Raw genomic sequence first — 17,705 nt, 5'->3', positions numbered from 1 at the left:
TATCGAAAAAATTATTAGCATATTTTTATATTTTTTTTTGGACAAAAATTACGACTTCCAGCCGGCCGCAAAGTCGTTTAGTCCGCTCCCACCGCCAAGCAAGCCGCCCGTTCGGTTGTAAAAAAAAAAACAATAATTCATGTTTTTTTTAAATGTTTATATCATTATATCAGTAACACATACATACAAATGTATGTATTTATTTAATAAATAATGAGAAGAAGATGGTAATGGGTTTTTTTGCTACCCCAATTTTATTAACCCAAATTTTGTAAATACAGTATACCGGCTTTTTGTGTTGATTGTGCATTTTGTAATTAGCTTCAATCTCAATATTATTTAGTTCATCAAAATTGCAATTAGATCAGTGCCAATAATTTTTGAAAATAAAAAAATTATTAGCAGCATTTAGGATAAATGGTATATGAAAGCGGAAAAATAAATTGCCCACAAAGTAATTGGTGGAAAGGGGGCGGGTGAATGCCTTGTTCGATTTCACTAGTCAAAAAGTTTTTTTTTTATAGAAATCAAAGTATATTTTTCTAATGATTTTTTGTATGCTGAGCTCGAATCTTTAGTCAGAAAAATTCTATCACGTTGAGATATAACCATGCCAATACATCACAAAAATAGTGTTTCGAACGTTCAAAATTCAATATCTCAAAAACTTTGCACGTTAGAGCTATTCTAATGCTAGATTGAATTTAAGAAGGTCAAAGGCCATTAGAAAAGTATAATTTGGTTTCTATGGAAAATTATTTCTCGCCAATAATATTATGTCAGTTACGAAAAAATCGATCTTAAAAATCGTTTTTTTGTTTTTTTTTTTTCAATTTTTCTCAATATTTTCTAAATCAAAAGTATAGTTTTTCCATACAATCTTAAATAAAAGGTTTTAATCTGAGTAACTGCATTCCAAGCTTTTCAAAAATCAAAAACTTTTTGGATTGACAAATAGGCTATTTTATCAAATTAAATTCGTCAAAAATCCAAAAATTAACTTTTTGCTCAAAAAACATTTAAAATACATAGAAAACATAACAAAGTAATTTTTAACCAAGATTTGTTAAAATCAAACCATTTTGGTAAAAGATAAAAATAAAAAATAAAAAAATCGTATTTTTTGCATTTTTTCAATATTTTTGAGATTATATAAATAAAATGGTTTTAGTAAAAGTTATGACACTTTTATTACCCACAACATTTGCATTTAACTTTTTTTGATAGGAGGTCTACTTTTGACAGAAATCGTAAAAAACAAGATTTTCGACACCAACACTTTTTCTCCCACCCACCCTTTTCCACCAATTAGTTTTAATTTATTTTTCCGCTTTCATATACCATTTATCCTAAATTTTCCAACCACCCATATGCTGCTAATAATTTTTTTATTTTCAAAAATTATTGGCACTGATCTAATTGCAATTTTGATGAACTAAATAATATAGAGATTGAAGCTAATTACAAAATGCACAATCAACACAAAAAGCCGGTATACTGTATTTACAAAATTTGGGTTAATAAAATTGGGGTAACAAAAAAACCCATTGCCATCTTCTTCTCATTATTTATTAAATAAATACATACATTTGTATGTATGTGTTACTGATATAATAATATAAACATTAAAAAAAAAACATGAATAATTGTTTTTTTTTACAACCGAACGGGCGGCTTGCTTGGCGGTTGGAGCGGACTAAACGACTTTGCTGCCGGCTGGAAGTCGTAATTTTTGTCCAAGAAAAAATATAAAAATACGACATTGTAGGTCTGAATGTGGTCTACAAATTTTATGTTAATAATTTTTTCGATATTCATCACCCAAAAATAGATTATGTCAAAAAACAAATGGCATGTCCTAAATTTTTGACTTTTTTAATCGATATCTCGAAAACGGTTCATTATACACAAAAAATGTGTATGCATGAATTATAGAAGTCGTAAAAAGCTACAAAAAAGCTCCTTGTAAAATTTTCGCATCTCGTCAGATAGCCGAGTTATTGTCAAAAAACCAATTTTACCCTTTTTTTCAAAATGGCGGAAAAAGCTCATAGGAAATCTTGGTCGAAAACTTCAAGTTAAGCTTTTTTAAGCATCCTCTACAACATATCCAAAATTTAGCTTTCTCGGTCATTTTGCATTTCCAAATGTATATAATGACTGGCCTATAGGTAGGAAAGGTAAAGCAGTTGGTTTTGTTGTCGTCACTTAATTTTACTTTCTCACTTCCTATAGTGAAATATACCGTTTGAAGGAAAGTGACTAAGCAGCAGTAAAAGAGCACAATCACACTAAGACCAACCAGCAGCTGAAGCTTATAGAGCTATAAGGTATAAGAAGGTAAAGGTAATTCAAGATGTTTTCCCATTTAACGGAACCATCTCCAACAAAACAAATCTTCCGCTCCATATATTCACCTTCTTCTTCTTGTGTTCATTTCCTTTTGTTTCTATCCATTTTCGCTCTCGCTTCGGTTATCACAAAAATGTCAGCAGGTGTGAATTGCCAGGTTAGACAAGCGGAAATACAATGGGCCCGGTCTGGAACAATCGGTGCGCGCTCTGAAGGAAGTTTTTCCCAAGACAATAGAACAACATTCGGGAACTGTTTGTTCGTCTGCTTTGTCGTCACCTTGTGCAAAAGATGAAAATAGGATAAAACGTATAAAATACAGGCGAAGGCAATGAGAAATGAAAAGGATGTTCATATACGTTTGTATGTGTTTGTGTGTTTAAGGAGGCTGATATACCCTATTTTTATTATTATGATTAGATCAGATTTCAAGTCTGCTTATATAGGAACAAAAACCGAGAAAGGCTGTTTGAAGAACAAATAATGTGTTCTATAAAAGACCGTTAATGGATTGATGAGGGGATAAACCTATCTCTCTTGATCTTTGCCTTTTCCTCTGATACACACATTAGAAACAAGAAACAATTAGGTTCTTTGTTTAAAGACTGGAACTGATACATATTTTGCCCGCACATATCGTTTCTTGTTTGCTAAATCAGTCTTATTATAAATAGGTTCTATAAAGACACTCTTTAAGTTGAATACATTATAGCGCTTTATCAAAAGGTCATTCAGTTTATCGATCATAGACAAAAATATAGGTTTTCATATTGCCAATTGCCAGCTGTTAAGCAATAAATTATCAAATTACTAGTGTTTATAACTGAAAATTATTGTTTACTGAGAAAAAAATTATGGTGAAATTAGATGTTTTGTTGTTGTCTTATTGGCAATTGAAATATTTAATATGATTATTGTTTTATTCTCATGAATTTTTAAAAACAAAAAAAACGTGTGAAAAAAATAAATTAGGTAGGTACCCCCTTAGTTGAACTGGAGTTTTCATATTTTGAAATGCACTGTCTAGTTAAAATAAAAAAAAAAAAAACATGTGTGCAATTCACACGCGGTAGAAGTGAAACCTTAAAAACTCATTTTTCTTGAAAAAAAAACTGAAAATATTTGACTTTTTTTTATCACCTTTAAATTCATTTTTTACAATAAATTTTATATCATCCGAAGGCTTATTGTTTCGGAACGAAATATTTATACTGACCATGTCTGTATACAGCTTCTATAAAAAGAGCTAGAATTTTTTGAACCCAATCAGTTTTTTTCTCAAAAAAAGCAAAAAAAAAAATCATTCTTTTTTCTCTTCTAACACCAATAAATCCATTTTTTTAAATGACAAAATATAATAAATTTTATACCATCAATTTTATTATTTCATCTTTTAAATGACGCTTTAATCATATTTCTATGATGCATACAAAAAAAGGAAGAATTTTTTAAAGTCAACCATGTCGAAATTTTCAAATTGAGATTACGGTACCTACTTCCTACACTGGTGACTGGTCATCGGCAACAGATCTCCACAGGTGTATTGATGAACTTTTCAAGTTTTTCAATTTAAGATTGTGTAACTTGTAGAACACGTAACGTTATGTGTGATATATCAAATGAAAGGTAGTATTATCGGCATGTGTATCGACGTTAAATCAAGTTTATATGTGCTCTAGATCAAAAGATATAACGTCAGAACTTTGAATATGAAGTTAATTGAAATTTTGTCCAATTATAGTTTATTGTAAAAAAAAAGTTATAATCAATTGATTTTTCGTGTCGCTTTTTCGTTTCATCTTGTTTCAAATCACTACGATACTAAAGAAGTTTTCACTTCAAAAAAGAACAACATAAAGGTATTCCAACTAAGACAGAAACTAATTTATTATTCAAAATTAAAATTTTCTTATCGACCGATAGATGCTAAAAAAAAATATTCATATGTGGCGTTGTTTCGATTATAAATCTTAAACGGTGTGTTATTTATGAGAAAGAGTTGGAAAATATTTTAAGGCTTTGTTCCTCCCCACAAAATGGTTTATTGGTTTATTTTTTACTTATTAAGAGACAATGGATTATTAGAAGTTGCTTTAAATATTTAAGTTTTTAAAAATTCATAAAAAAAAAATATTTTGAATTTAATTTTATATGAAACTTGTAAAAAATTTTAAAAATACTAAAAAAATATTTTTATATCATAAAATTTTTGGTATTAGTAGTTTTGACCAAACGATGTAAGCCATAATTCGCATAATATAGTTTTCCCGAAAAAACAATCACGGAATCCATTCGTATTGAATTTTTTTTTTTTACAAATTGTCACTACGAACGGATTTTGTGATTGTTTTTTTTTTTTTCGAGAATCGTAGAAAATTTCCTATACGAATGGAATTCATGATAAGGCCGAATATTTCTTGTATAACAAAGAATTTTTAGAATTTTAATTTTGGAGCAGTTTTCTTAAAAAAAAAAAATATATACATATGTATATACGTGTGTTTGTGTATATAAAAATTTGGGTTACCACTGAAAACGAAATACTAATCGATATATAAAAAAAAACATGTTTAAACGAAAAATCCGTTTTCAAAAAAAAAATGTTTTTTTGTTTAATCCAAAAATATTTTTGTAGGTTAAATGATTGAAAGTAAAATTGTCAAATTCGAAAAAAATTCGAATAATAAGGAAAAAATATTCAATGGATAAATTTTGCATTGAAATTTCATTTTAAATTCAAAATATTTATTTTCGGCAATATTACATTTTATTTTAAATGCAAAACATTTTTATAATATTTTTATATGCAATATGATTTCTTTTTTATGAAAAAATTTGTAAGACTTGCTTATATGCATTTAATTTTGCTCTTTATAAAATAAAAAAAAAAAGTTGAAAAAAATAACTTGAATTTGCTGAAAAATTCTAATACGATAATATTAGGAATTCAACAGTTAAATAAAATGATCTGTGAAACCAAAAAAAAAAAACTAAAAATACAAAAAAAATCGAAAAAACGTAATAATTTCGTCCAAAAATTGGAAAAAAATGAGAACAAATTAAAATTTATATCTTAATAACTTCGAAACGCCGCGGTTTATCAAGAAATCAAAATTGTGATAGTAGGCATTCATTACGAGGTTGAACCTTAATTGGACTGGGCCAGTGGCGTATCCAGAACAAAATTTGTGGGGGGGGCTGAAAAATTTTTCAAAAATTTTTGACAAGGTAAATGTACTACAAATTTGTCTCTTTTTTTATTCATCTTTGATCGAGAGAAAAGCGCTGTGCTGCGGTACTGAAAGTCGTATAGTAGCATTTTACTGTTCTTGTATCCCAAACATTTTACACAAACAGCAAGGTGTTTAGTAATCTTTAAAAAAAAAAACACTTTTTCGTTCGAACTTTTTCATGTGCTGAATTCAAAACTGTTTACAGATTTATTCCTATCACGTCTAGTTTTTGAGCTATACTCATCATTTTTTTCGGTATAAATGCCCATATTTCCGCAATTCGACCGAAAGTGAACTGGCATCACTTTTCAATTTCACGTGAAATTGATCTTCGATCGATTTCGAAAATGCTTCGAACTGTCAAAACTGAAGGATCATCCATTTTTATTTTGTTTCTAAAGTTAAATTACTGCTAATTTGAACATGGATGCAGTTTTATTGGCAACTTTATTGGAAAAAAGCAGAATTTAAAAGAAAAAATAAGAAGTCACATTTTGCGAGACATATGAAATATTTAAGTGAAATGCAGAACATGGGCGATATTATTGCAAATTTTCAAGGTAGGTAGGTAGAGATGGCGGTCAAAACAAACCATGTTTGATTGACCCAATTAGCGCAGGATTCGCCGTTTTGATACCAAAACTTATGAAACCTGTGAGTAATAATTGGATTTATTTGAAATACATTTTTTAATTGGTTTTAAAAAAGGGAAAAACAAGTGTTAGGCAGTCCTAAATCCACTTTGTTGCATTTAGGAACGAGATCAAGTCTTTGATTCTGAGATGTTATCTATGACATTAAAGAATTCACTCCCCAGAGAGAGTGCTCTATTTCTAGCAAGGGCGGGACATTGACATAGGAAATGGAAGACCGTTTCTTTTTCTTGCTGGTCCAAGCAGCTGCGACAGTAAGTATTGTGCGGTATACCCAACTTTGCTGCATGTTCCCCTATCGGCCAATGTCCTGTGCACACCGCAACGATTCTGCTAATGTCTTTTCTGGGTCTAGAGAGTAGGTCATATGTTTTGGATTTATCATAGGTGGGCCAGATTTTTTTGGATATGACGCAGCTAGTCAAGTTGTGCCACCTATTGTTAGCTTTTGTTAGATATTTTAAGAAGATATCGCCCTTCATGACTCCTATGGGAATGTTAACTATTTCTGCTAGTGACTCATGAAGGGCTGATCCTTGCCTGGCCAGTTCATCCGCCTTTTCATTGCCTTCAAAACCACTGTGACCTGGGATCCAGATGAGAGTGATTGTGAGGCTTCCACTCAGCAATTAGAGTTCCTCTCTGCACTGCTGAACAGTAGCGTATCCAGAAAAATTTTTGGAGGGGGCTGGAAAATTTTTCAAACATTTTTTAGAGGATAAATGTACGAAAAATATTTCTCTCTAATTTATTCATCTTTGATCGAGAGTGAAACGCTGTGCTGCGGTACTGAAAGTGGTATAGTAGCATATAACTGCTCTCGACGTCGACAGCTTCGCACTACTGTCTCCTGTTTTTCAAAGTTCTTGTGTCCTTAAAATTTTACAAAAGCAGAAGAGTCATCCTTAAAAAAAAACACTTTAATTGTTCGAACTTTGTCATTTGCTGAATTCAAAACTGTGTAGTTTTTGAGCTATACTCATCCCTATTTTCGATATAAACGCCCATGTTCCACAATTCGACCAAAATTGAATTGAAATCACTTTTCAATTTCACGTGAAAGAAAATATTATATTCTTCATTTCGATCGATTTCGAAAAATTGGAAAATGCTTCGAACTGTCAAAACTAAAGGATCATCCATCTTTATTTTGTTTCTGAAGTTAAATTTTATTGCTGCTTTGAACATGGATGATATTTTATCGGCAAGTGTAATGAAAAAAAAAAAGCAGTTAATCCAGTCAAATAAGGGTTTCACCTCGGAATGAATGCTAATAGAATTTTTTTTTGCTCAATATCTTCGTTTTGGCATTCTATAACATACCTCAAAAGTCTAGAAAAGTCTAGAAAAATCTAATGTCCGCGAGTCACGATTTTCAAGGTCAAAGAGCGAAAGGAGATTTTCAAAATTAGCAATAATAGACAATGGTATTATATACACATATGATACATGTCTTCGAGGTATTTTTTAATGCTGATGCCAAAAAATCTAAAATCAAGACATTCTGACGTCTCTGAAAAAAGTTATACCAGTTTTTCATCTGTCACCCATATTAGAATTTTTTTGTTTCTATCTTTGTTTGGATATTCTATACCTTATGTCAAAAATCTAAAAAAATAGCCTATTAGCACTAATTCCAAGATTGTACCAGGATGTTTTTAGTGCATATACCAAAATTTCCTCTTTTTTAAAAAAATACCAATTTTTCATAGATATGAATGTTTTTTCATTGCATTTTTTTTGATTCCTAATAATAATGGATATGAAAACCTTCATGCTAAATTTGGTTCCTCTACCATAACTTTTAAGGATTTTTCGGTTGTAAGTTTGCAACTGTTATAATAATATGGGTTGACAGATGAAAAACTGGTATAACTTTTTTCAGAGACGTCAGATTGTCTTGATTTTAGATTTTTTGGCATTGCATAAGAAGTTTTGCAAAATTAAACGGTGATGTTATTCAAGGTACGTATTATACAAAAAAATTGATCTGAATTCCGAATTGGACGAAAATCCAAAAAAAAAAAAAAATACCACAACCCTCAAAGTCATCCAAGGCTCTTACTCAAACAAACACAAAAAGCCGTTTCAGAATTTGAAGGGGGCTCGAGCATCTGAGATGCCTCTAAATATGTAAGATTTACGAACAAGTTTCAGTCAATGATATACATTATGATGAAATTAGCTAAAAAAAATATCATGATCTTGAAGGCTTGGGGGGGGCTTGAGCCCCCTGAGCCCCCCCCTCAATACGCCACTGCTGCTGAACCAATTTGGAGGATGTCGTGACCGAAGCAATTGCTTTTATAGCTGCCTGACTATCTGTTAGTATAGCTATATTTTGGTTTTGATTTGGATATACTCTAAGTAATTTGCAAGCTTCTTTAATTGCCAGCAATTCCGCTTGCAATACACTGGCAAAGTTTGGTAGTCGAAAGGATTTTGAGATATTGAGGGATTCATAGTAGACACCCGAACCGACCCCACAATCCATTTTTGAGCCATCAGTGAAAATGCAGGTGTCGAAGTCTCTCGTCACAATGCCCTCTTCTCAGTCTGATCTCGACGGGAAGCTGACCTTGCAATTCATTACAGTATTCAAAATAGGGGTGCAGTAGTCCGTGGGTGTCAGAATCATATCCGATGGTATTAAATTTGTTGTGTCACTGTGACCAAAAGGTTTTGCCTTCCAACTACCTGTTTCTTTTAGCCTTAAAACGCTACAAGAGACCTGGTATTTAATATGAAGGTCTATGGGTAAGAGGTGCAAGAGAGCAAATTTTCAAAGAAAAATGAATTAGATAAAGTGTAAAGCGAATGAGGTGGCAAACACAGAGGCATGATATTTCATGCCTCATGTGTTTTATGTATGTGTATTAAATTACCAACAAATAAACATTACAAAACAATACAAATATAAGTTTTGATAATATTTTGTCCAAAAATTGGAGATTCATTGAAAAAGATACCAAGTTCACGAGCAGAAACAAAGCGAATTGAATTCGATCAGAAAATCGAAATGAGCGAACAAATGTAGAACACTTAATTCCACTATCGGCAACGCAAGTGAATGCTCAAAAGGTGAAATGCAGAACGTAAAAGTCTCAAAAACTAGTTTTCAATGAAATATTCCTTTGATGTTTAATCCGAAATATATATCTTTTAATAATATGTTCCTTTTTTAATACAAATCAGAAGCACAAACTGGAATTTGCTTAAGTAAACCATTAGTTATGTTGACCACTAAGATATTGAGATATAAAAAATTGTATTTCCAATATCTTTGAGAAAAATATTATTTTTGAAAAAAAGTAATATACTCAAGACAATAAAATACGACGCTTTGCAAAATTTAACGTTGATGTTATTCGACGTCAAAACAACAAACAAATTATTTGAAGAATTCTGAATTGGACTAAAATCCTGAAAATCCCAAACCTCAACGTCAACAAAGTCACTTACCCAAACAAACACAAACAACCATTTTAGAATTTGGAGGGGGCTCGATCATTTGAGCTGCCTCTAAATCTCTACGATTTACGAAGAAGTTTCAGTTAATCATGTAGATTATGATGAAATCAGGTAAAAAGTAACATGATTTTGGAGGCTTGGGGGGGGGGGGGGGCTTGAGCCCCCTGAGCCCCCCCCCCCCCCCCCCCCCGATTTCTTGTATAAAACTAGATTTTATATTGAAAAAAATATGTTTCTCTTGGCATATCATTTTCAATTCATATAATAATAAATTAATAATTAATAATAATAATAATTAATTAATTAATATTATTAATTATTTTGAAAATTTTAAATCAGTCACTTGGTAGCAAAAAAAAAAAAAAAAAATCTAAATAAAGAAGCTCTTTTTCTCATTTCAATTGTATTTAAAGTCGCCTTTAAAAATTTTAAATCTAGGTATCAAATCGTAGGTATATACAAATTTAATGGAGAGTAAATAAATTGAGCCTAAAATAATTTAATACGTAATGAAAGTAAAACGAAATCCAAAATTAACAAGTCCCCTTTTGAAAATATAACTCTTACTCCAAAATAAAAATAAACAAATTTTGCCCAGATGGAAACACGATCAAATGTTTTGTGAAAAGTTAAAAAAAAATTCTAAATTTGAAATAAAGACCACAATTTAATGTTCTTTCTATTGATATTGGCATTTCCGTCTATCAAGTATTGTGATAGTAAAATAAAATAAGTTAATTTACCTATTTCACTCTTAACACAATTTGTGAAATTCCCTCGTTGTTATTTTCATGTTTTTTGTTATTTTAAAATCTAAATTTTTGTATATTTTGATGAGATGTAAAATATTTTTTTTTTTTATAGGTATTCCCCTGAAATTTTATAATTTTATCCTTTATTCGGTTGACCTGCTTTTAGTAGTAAGATACCTACAAAACAAACAACTTTTTATTTTTGAAAATGGGGCTAACCTTCAAGTTTCTATTCCCAAATGTGTGTATATTGCACTTATGCATAAAAATGTGTCCCTATTCCATTTTGCCCTCAACATATTATAAAAAAAAAATCACTCTAAAGCTTCAACTAAGTATAGACACAGCCCATTTGTTGATAATGTTTGAAGAAACAAGAGACTTTATAGGACAACAAAAAATGGAAAAAGTCTCAATAGCACTAAAAGCCTCCTCAACATATCTCACCGACCCCATCACCATCATCGCAACACATCTCCCGACAGAAAAACCCTCCACACTCTTTCTCCTTCTCCCTTGTGTTTACCGATTTCATTTTATAAATATACGATGACGACCAGAACCCAACGAGACATCAAAACGTTCCTTGCCGTTGTGTCCTGGATCCTTAGAAGACATCGTCGTTGCCATCATATCGTTGTCGTATTTTAATTAGAATTATATTCTACATGCGGTTATATGCGCGTTAGAACAAAAATTTTGTCTTGCTTTTGTTGTGTCAGTTGCATTTTATTTGAAAATGTGACCTAGTTTATGCGACACAACGACAAGGACGACGACGACAAAAAACATGCATATAGTATATTTATATAAAATCGACAAAAGAAGACTCCTTGCGGTGCTGTGTTGACTGAGGTTTTCATTTTTTTTTTTTTCATCCTTAAAAAGCTTTTTTCATCTTTTTCCCTTAACAGCACAACAAGAACTATACCATACCGCCAACAAGAAGAAGTAAAAAGGATACTCTCTTTAGTATAGAATCGGTCTTAAGGCAATGTGGTTTAGTTCAAATACCCAAGGAACCGCACATACTAGCATAAGAAAATTTATGATAATTGTGTGAGCAAAAAGAAGAAACCCATAATATAGCCTTGCATCCTTTATATTTTTTTGTTTTTTTTTAGGGAAATTCAAAGTTTGCGGTATCATCATCAAATTTGATGTGAATTTACAATGACTTTTGAAAGAACACCAGCTTGGCATAAAGCTGATGATGGCAGTCAGGACGAGATTTAAGTTTATGCGGTAAAATGATGATGATGGTTTGGATTAGAGAGTTTCGGAATAGTTTGTTTTTCGGAGCTAAAATTTGGTTAGACAAAAAGCTTCAACAAGAACTAAAACCCATTTAATGGAAATTAAATTCCCATTTGTACACGCAAAAGCCCTCTATCAAAATTAATATAATATATTTTATTTTTCACACAGAGAGGCAGAGAGAAGCAACTCGCAGCGCATCAGCTTCAGCCAGCGTACGTAGTCAAGTCGAGAGAAAAATATATATTTATATCCCATGGCTATGATAATAGGCTTTTGTGAGCTCAGTTGAGCACTAATTGTTTAAATTAATGGCTCGTTGGAAGGTTTAATGTCCATAGATGGTAAATATAGGAAAAGGTAAACCTATATAGGTGGTATAGACTGATGAAGGCAGTAAGGTAAAGCCAGGCAGAGGTAGGTAGGTAAATAAGTTTTTGTATTGATCAAATTTCATTTCGAAATGAAATCCTCTTTAGAGCCAATACAAATTTCAATGGTCGATTGGATTAAACGCACAAATTTCATTACACTGAAAGAAAAAATGCAGGTATATAACTTATATAAAATAGGCCTGCTTTAACTTTTCTATTTCCTTAAAAAGCTTTATGAGTCGTCGGCTATTCTCGGTGTTTTCTTACCAACTTTTTTATGTACTTCAAAAGCCAGCTATCGAGATACCGAGTTTCTGGTCTCCAATACCCAAGTAACAATTTTACTTGCATAAGGTCAATTTTTTTCGATTCGACAAGCTATAGTTTGTATACGTTTAGTTTAAGGCTTACATACGCAAGTCATCCATTTTCGATAGAAAGGAGGTCTCCGTAAGGCTATTTAGAAGTGTTAAGAACAGTGGCGTACGTTGAGTCGCCGGGGCCCCGGGGTAAGACTAAATTTTGGGGCCCCTTTGATATTTGGGGGCCCCTTAGTTAAAAAAAAATTACGTATACGCCACAGGTTTTTTTTTTGGTATGGCTTATTTATTTATAGGTTTATTTTAATGTTTTAATATGTTCGTAATGCACTTTGCTATACTTACTTAAAATGTCTCTCATAAAAGTAGTAAACACTTGTACTAGGGGCCCCCAAAATTAAATATTTAGGGACCCCTAAAATAAAAATTTTTTTAGCTTAGAATTGATAGTTCTTATGGCCTCTGTGCTGAAGTAATAAATACATATTATTTTATTTTCATCATCAGACATATTTTTTTTTATTTTGGTTCCCCTGAAAAATTATTTTTAGAGCCTCAAAATTAAGTGCTTAGAGGCCCCTAAAATATAATATAATTTTTTTGGAGCCAAGAATTAATAGGTATTGGGGCTTCTGTTCTGAAGTAATATTCGGAATGCCACCAATAACGTAATGTTTTTATTTTGGGCCCAGATGTATTTATGTTGGGGCCCCTGAATTTATATTTAATTTTCCATTTGATTGTTTTGAACCACTTTTGAAGATCCTCAAATAATATTTTTTTGCTTTTTTGGGGCCCCTAATGTGTCATTATTTGTGGTGGCAAAGATTTTTCAAGTAATATTTTTTGGGGCCCTTAGATAAAATTATAATTTTTCTTTTAAAAAAGCAGTTTATTTTTTTTTTTGAGGCCGCTGGGGTAACTTTTTTTAAAATCAATACACATATATTGTGTGGCTACCAATGCATTATACATTACATGTCGGGGGCCCCGGGGCACCGCCCCGCTTGCCCCAAGGGAGTGTACGCCCCTGGTTAAGAAGAAGCCTTGTAAATATCAGTTAAAGAAGACCTTTATAAGACCTGTTTGAACCGTTCTAGAACGGTTCAAACAGGTCTTATAAAGGTCTTCTTTAACTGATATTTACAAGGCTTCTTGTATTTTCAAGTGACAGAAGGCCTCTATAAGGCCTGTTCCAAGAGGTTCTTGTAAGTATGCAATGTTTTCACCTGTAAGTATGCAAAGTTTTTATCCTGCAGATATGCAATGTTTTGTAACGCATTAGAAAAAAACATTGCATTTCAATGTGAGGTTTCAATTAGCTCCCAATTTTCCACTCATCTTTAATATTCGAGCATGGTCTACTGGTAAGGTGCTGGCTTGGTATGCAGAGGTACGTGGGATCGATTCTGGCCGGGCCATGTGAAGACAATAAAAAAATGTGTTCTTTTTCAATTAAAATAATATTTTCAACATTTCAGAGCAACAGAAAAAGCAGTATAATTTCCAAAAAAGGAAAAGAAACAAAATAGGAAAAAATTAAAATAAATAAAATAATATGTAGAAAATGCAAAACAGAAAAAATCAATAGAAAAGAAAAAAAATGAAATAAAATTCAATAACTTCTTTTTTTTTATGCATAAATTCAACATCTTCTTCAACACCTTCAACAACTTCTATAAGGCCTTATTATAACATCCTACGCAAGTAATCCGGTTTGTGTATTAGATAAACCCTCTGCAGAAAGACCTCCGTAAGGCCATTTTAAGCTGTTTGTCACAAGCTATTAGCTTGTGGATTACCTGTGAAAGAAAGTCCTATGCAATTTCGGTAAAATGAGCCAAAATGATTTGCATAAGACCTGTTATGAAAGCCAAACAATAGCTTGCATTGACCCTTATGAAAGCTAAATAGTTACTTAGGTAGCTTCCTAACCCGCTAACGAGATGTTTATCCTCCTCCGTGGATACTACAAAAGCTTCCTAACAGCTTTCTCCGTACTTCAATAGCTTTATGAAGTTAACAAAACGGCTAGTTTCTGAACTTCAATAACCGACTGTCAACGTCAAGACGACTCTTCTCCGTTCTACAATTGTTTTCCAAACCGATAATTCTCCGTACTTGAATAGCTTCCTGACCAGCTATCGAGACGGATAGTTTTCGAATTCAAATAGCTTGTCAACCACCTAAGACTAATATCTAGCTCCAAAAGCTACAAGGAGCCAATTTTTGCCTGATAACCATTTCCCTAACACTCTGACCTGCCACTGAGATGAGAGTGCTGATATTGTGGTACGACTTTAGATAAAGGTGGCTAATTTAGTGGCCGAATTTATCACCTTAATAGTCGCCTGGGTGTCACTTTTGTTTATTAATGTTAAATGATTCTTTTACTTCTAGTAGCGTTCGAAAATACACTTGCCCCAATGCCACATTCCAGCTTTGAGCCATATCGATATTTTTTATCTCACTTTTCAGTACATTTTCTTGAGATCTCATTTTCTTTTTCTTACTTTACTCAAAGAAGCTTCCAAAACTTCACAAATTACCGGTGAAAATTTTACTCAAATCAATATTAACAACTGTCTTTCCACCACGTCTCTCAAGCTTTACGAGAATTTTTTTTCAATACTAAAGTAGAGGAGATTAAACACCACCTTGAGGTATTCCTATATTGCCACATTTGGTAATTTTTGTTCTGTGTAAAGTTTATTCCTTTCTTAAGTTTTGAAACGTGACAGTGTCCTACGATGGTACTAATTTGACCAAAATTGTGGTCTCGCCTATCAATTTTCGGTATAAAAACATCCTTAACCTCTTTCCATGATTTAATTACATGGTTTCGAGGTTTAAAAAATTTTCATGTTACAATTAGGGTTTTCATCAGTAAATTTAGCTACTTAGATGGAGATTCTGTCTAAGATTTGTCAGGTTTCATAGTCTTAATAAGGTTGATAAAATTTGTGTTAGTGATAGATATTGAAAATAAATTGTCCTTGTCCACTTTCTTAGAGTTGAACAGGGAGGAAGAGTTTTGTTTTTGATATATATTTCACAGTTTTCCAACTTTTTTAAGTCTTTCAAAAATATCCGTCTTAAATTTTACATAATTTTTTATAAGTGCACAGAATCCATAGCCCAGACACATAGATAGACAATGGCTCATCGAAAGGCATACCTATAAATACCTACCTATACAAAATCGAATTCCCAAATGTGAAATAAAATTGGCAATTAATATACCTGCTGAATGAAATTGTGAAACAGCACGCACCAGTTCAATTGGAATGTCAACTGAATTGCCGATAAAAATAACGATGAAGAGAGATAGAGATAGGTAAATAGTGTGGGATCAGCACACGGTAGATATAGACTATATAAGGTAGATATGAATTGTTAAAGGATCAATTTGGATTTTCTGCGTTCAATTGGCATTGGGATATATAACGGCCAAGTGGGTTCGATTATTTTCACTAAAGTACAAAATTACATCATTTCGTTTTTTTTTTCTGTATAATCGAGATAGGAAATCGGTTTTTACAAAAAAAATATATATGAGAAATTTATTGAACAAATTAGTGCAAGTATGTTTTTTATTTGAAGTAAATTTGTGTGATATGATTTTCGCATCTGAATTATTTTGTGTTATTAAAGGTAGATATCAGATTTGTTGAAGTGATTTAAAAACAAGTGGCATTGGGTATTTTAAAATTGATGGATTTGAATGGTGTTTGTAAAAGTTTTAACATTCCTTCAATAGGATGGTGTAAAGCTGAATTAAGATATTCAATTAATGGAAATCTATTGACAGAATTGACCTATGAAAGTTATAATAAACTATGAACTAGCCGAAATTAAATTTATACAGGGTTTAGGTTTTGACAGAACGCCAACCGCCAACCGTTCTTTATAATTCAACAAAGAAACTATTCATGTATGTATGCCAAGCAGGCTTAAGCTCTTGAAAAAGATTTTACTTTATTCAACTTGAAACGATATTCAGCAGGACGTTCCACAGCTACCGCCACAAACTATTTACACGGGTTTCTGAAACCGAAAAACGAAAATATTCTTGTTTTCGCATCGTTCTCAAGTTATAAGGTTTTTATGTTTTTGGACAATGTTTTCTTTAAAAATGTCTTTTTTCACAAAACTACAACGGATTTTTAAAATAATAGATTTTTTCAAACAAGAATTTTGTTGATCAAATTTTTTCATCTGGAGCATTTGCTGGATTTTCTTATCGTAAACATAAAAAAAAAAAAATCTGGCAGTACCGTTAGTTGCAAAAATGATAAGATAATAAAAAGGTTTTATTGGTCCAAAGGAAAGTTGGAGCACTAAGACTTAATCTATTTGTAGTTGTACATTTGCTGCGAAAAAAAAAGAAACTTAATGTTTTTAAATACAATTATTTTATCGAATCGTGACCGCATCATAAATCATCATGGTCAAATGTCGAAAATATCAATTTTTTACACCAAATTTCGAACAGTAGAAGCCATCGAAAATTTTATTATTATCAAAATCAAAAAACTTAAACTGTCGAAAGATTCATTTTTTTTTTCAAAAAGTTCATAAACCGTTGTTGTTACTAAAAAATATTTTTTGTTGATTTTTTGTCTTTTTTAAATATATATTTTTTTAAGCTTTTTTTCAGCTATTCTGTTACTTACTAATGCTTTTCAATGCAAACATCGTTCTGCGAACTGATGCTTATCTATACATTTTAGTTTAGCATTTTCATGTAAATTATTAAAAATTATGAAATAAGGAAGGCCCCAAATTGTTTTTAAAATAAAATGAAAGTAAGCCCCAAAATTAGTGTGGGGTCTTATTTCATGGGGGCCTTATTTCATAATGAAATTATGCCCCAAAAACAAATTGAAACAAGGCCCCAAAAAAAAATGAAATAGGGTAAGCGGGGGTACATTTGACACAGGGGCACATTTGACTTTGCGTTTTTCGGTATGATCGTGCCCTTAATAAAAAATAGTTGGGATGAAGAAAGAAGCTTAATTTGATTTAAAGAAATTTTGTGAAATTTCTCAGTCTTTCATCAACTTTTCGCGGAGTACCACGTGTTTTCGTGTTTTCTGTATTTCTGATCTAATTTTTGACCACCGGTATGTAAGCGATTTCTGAACCTAATAAAAAAGTTTTTTTAATGGTGAATCAATATTTTGATAGCACTATGCTTAAAGTTTAATAAATTAAAACCTAAACCAACTTTGTAAAAAGATAGTATTAGTTATTGAAAAAAAAAGAAAAACAGTTATGAGGCTCCTTCGGG

This window comes from Episyrphus balteatus, chromosome 2, assembly GCF_945859705.1.
Source record: "Episyrphus balteatus chromosome 2, idEpiBalt1.1, whole genome shotgun sequence".
Taxonomy (NCBI): domain Eukaryota; kingdom Metazoa; phylum Arthropoda; class Insecta; order Diptera; family Syrphidae; genus Episyrphus; species Episyrphus balteatus.
The sequence above is the reverse complement of the archived record's forward strand: the minus strand, read 5'-3'. Positions refer to the sequence as shown.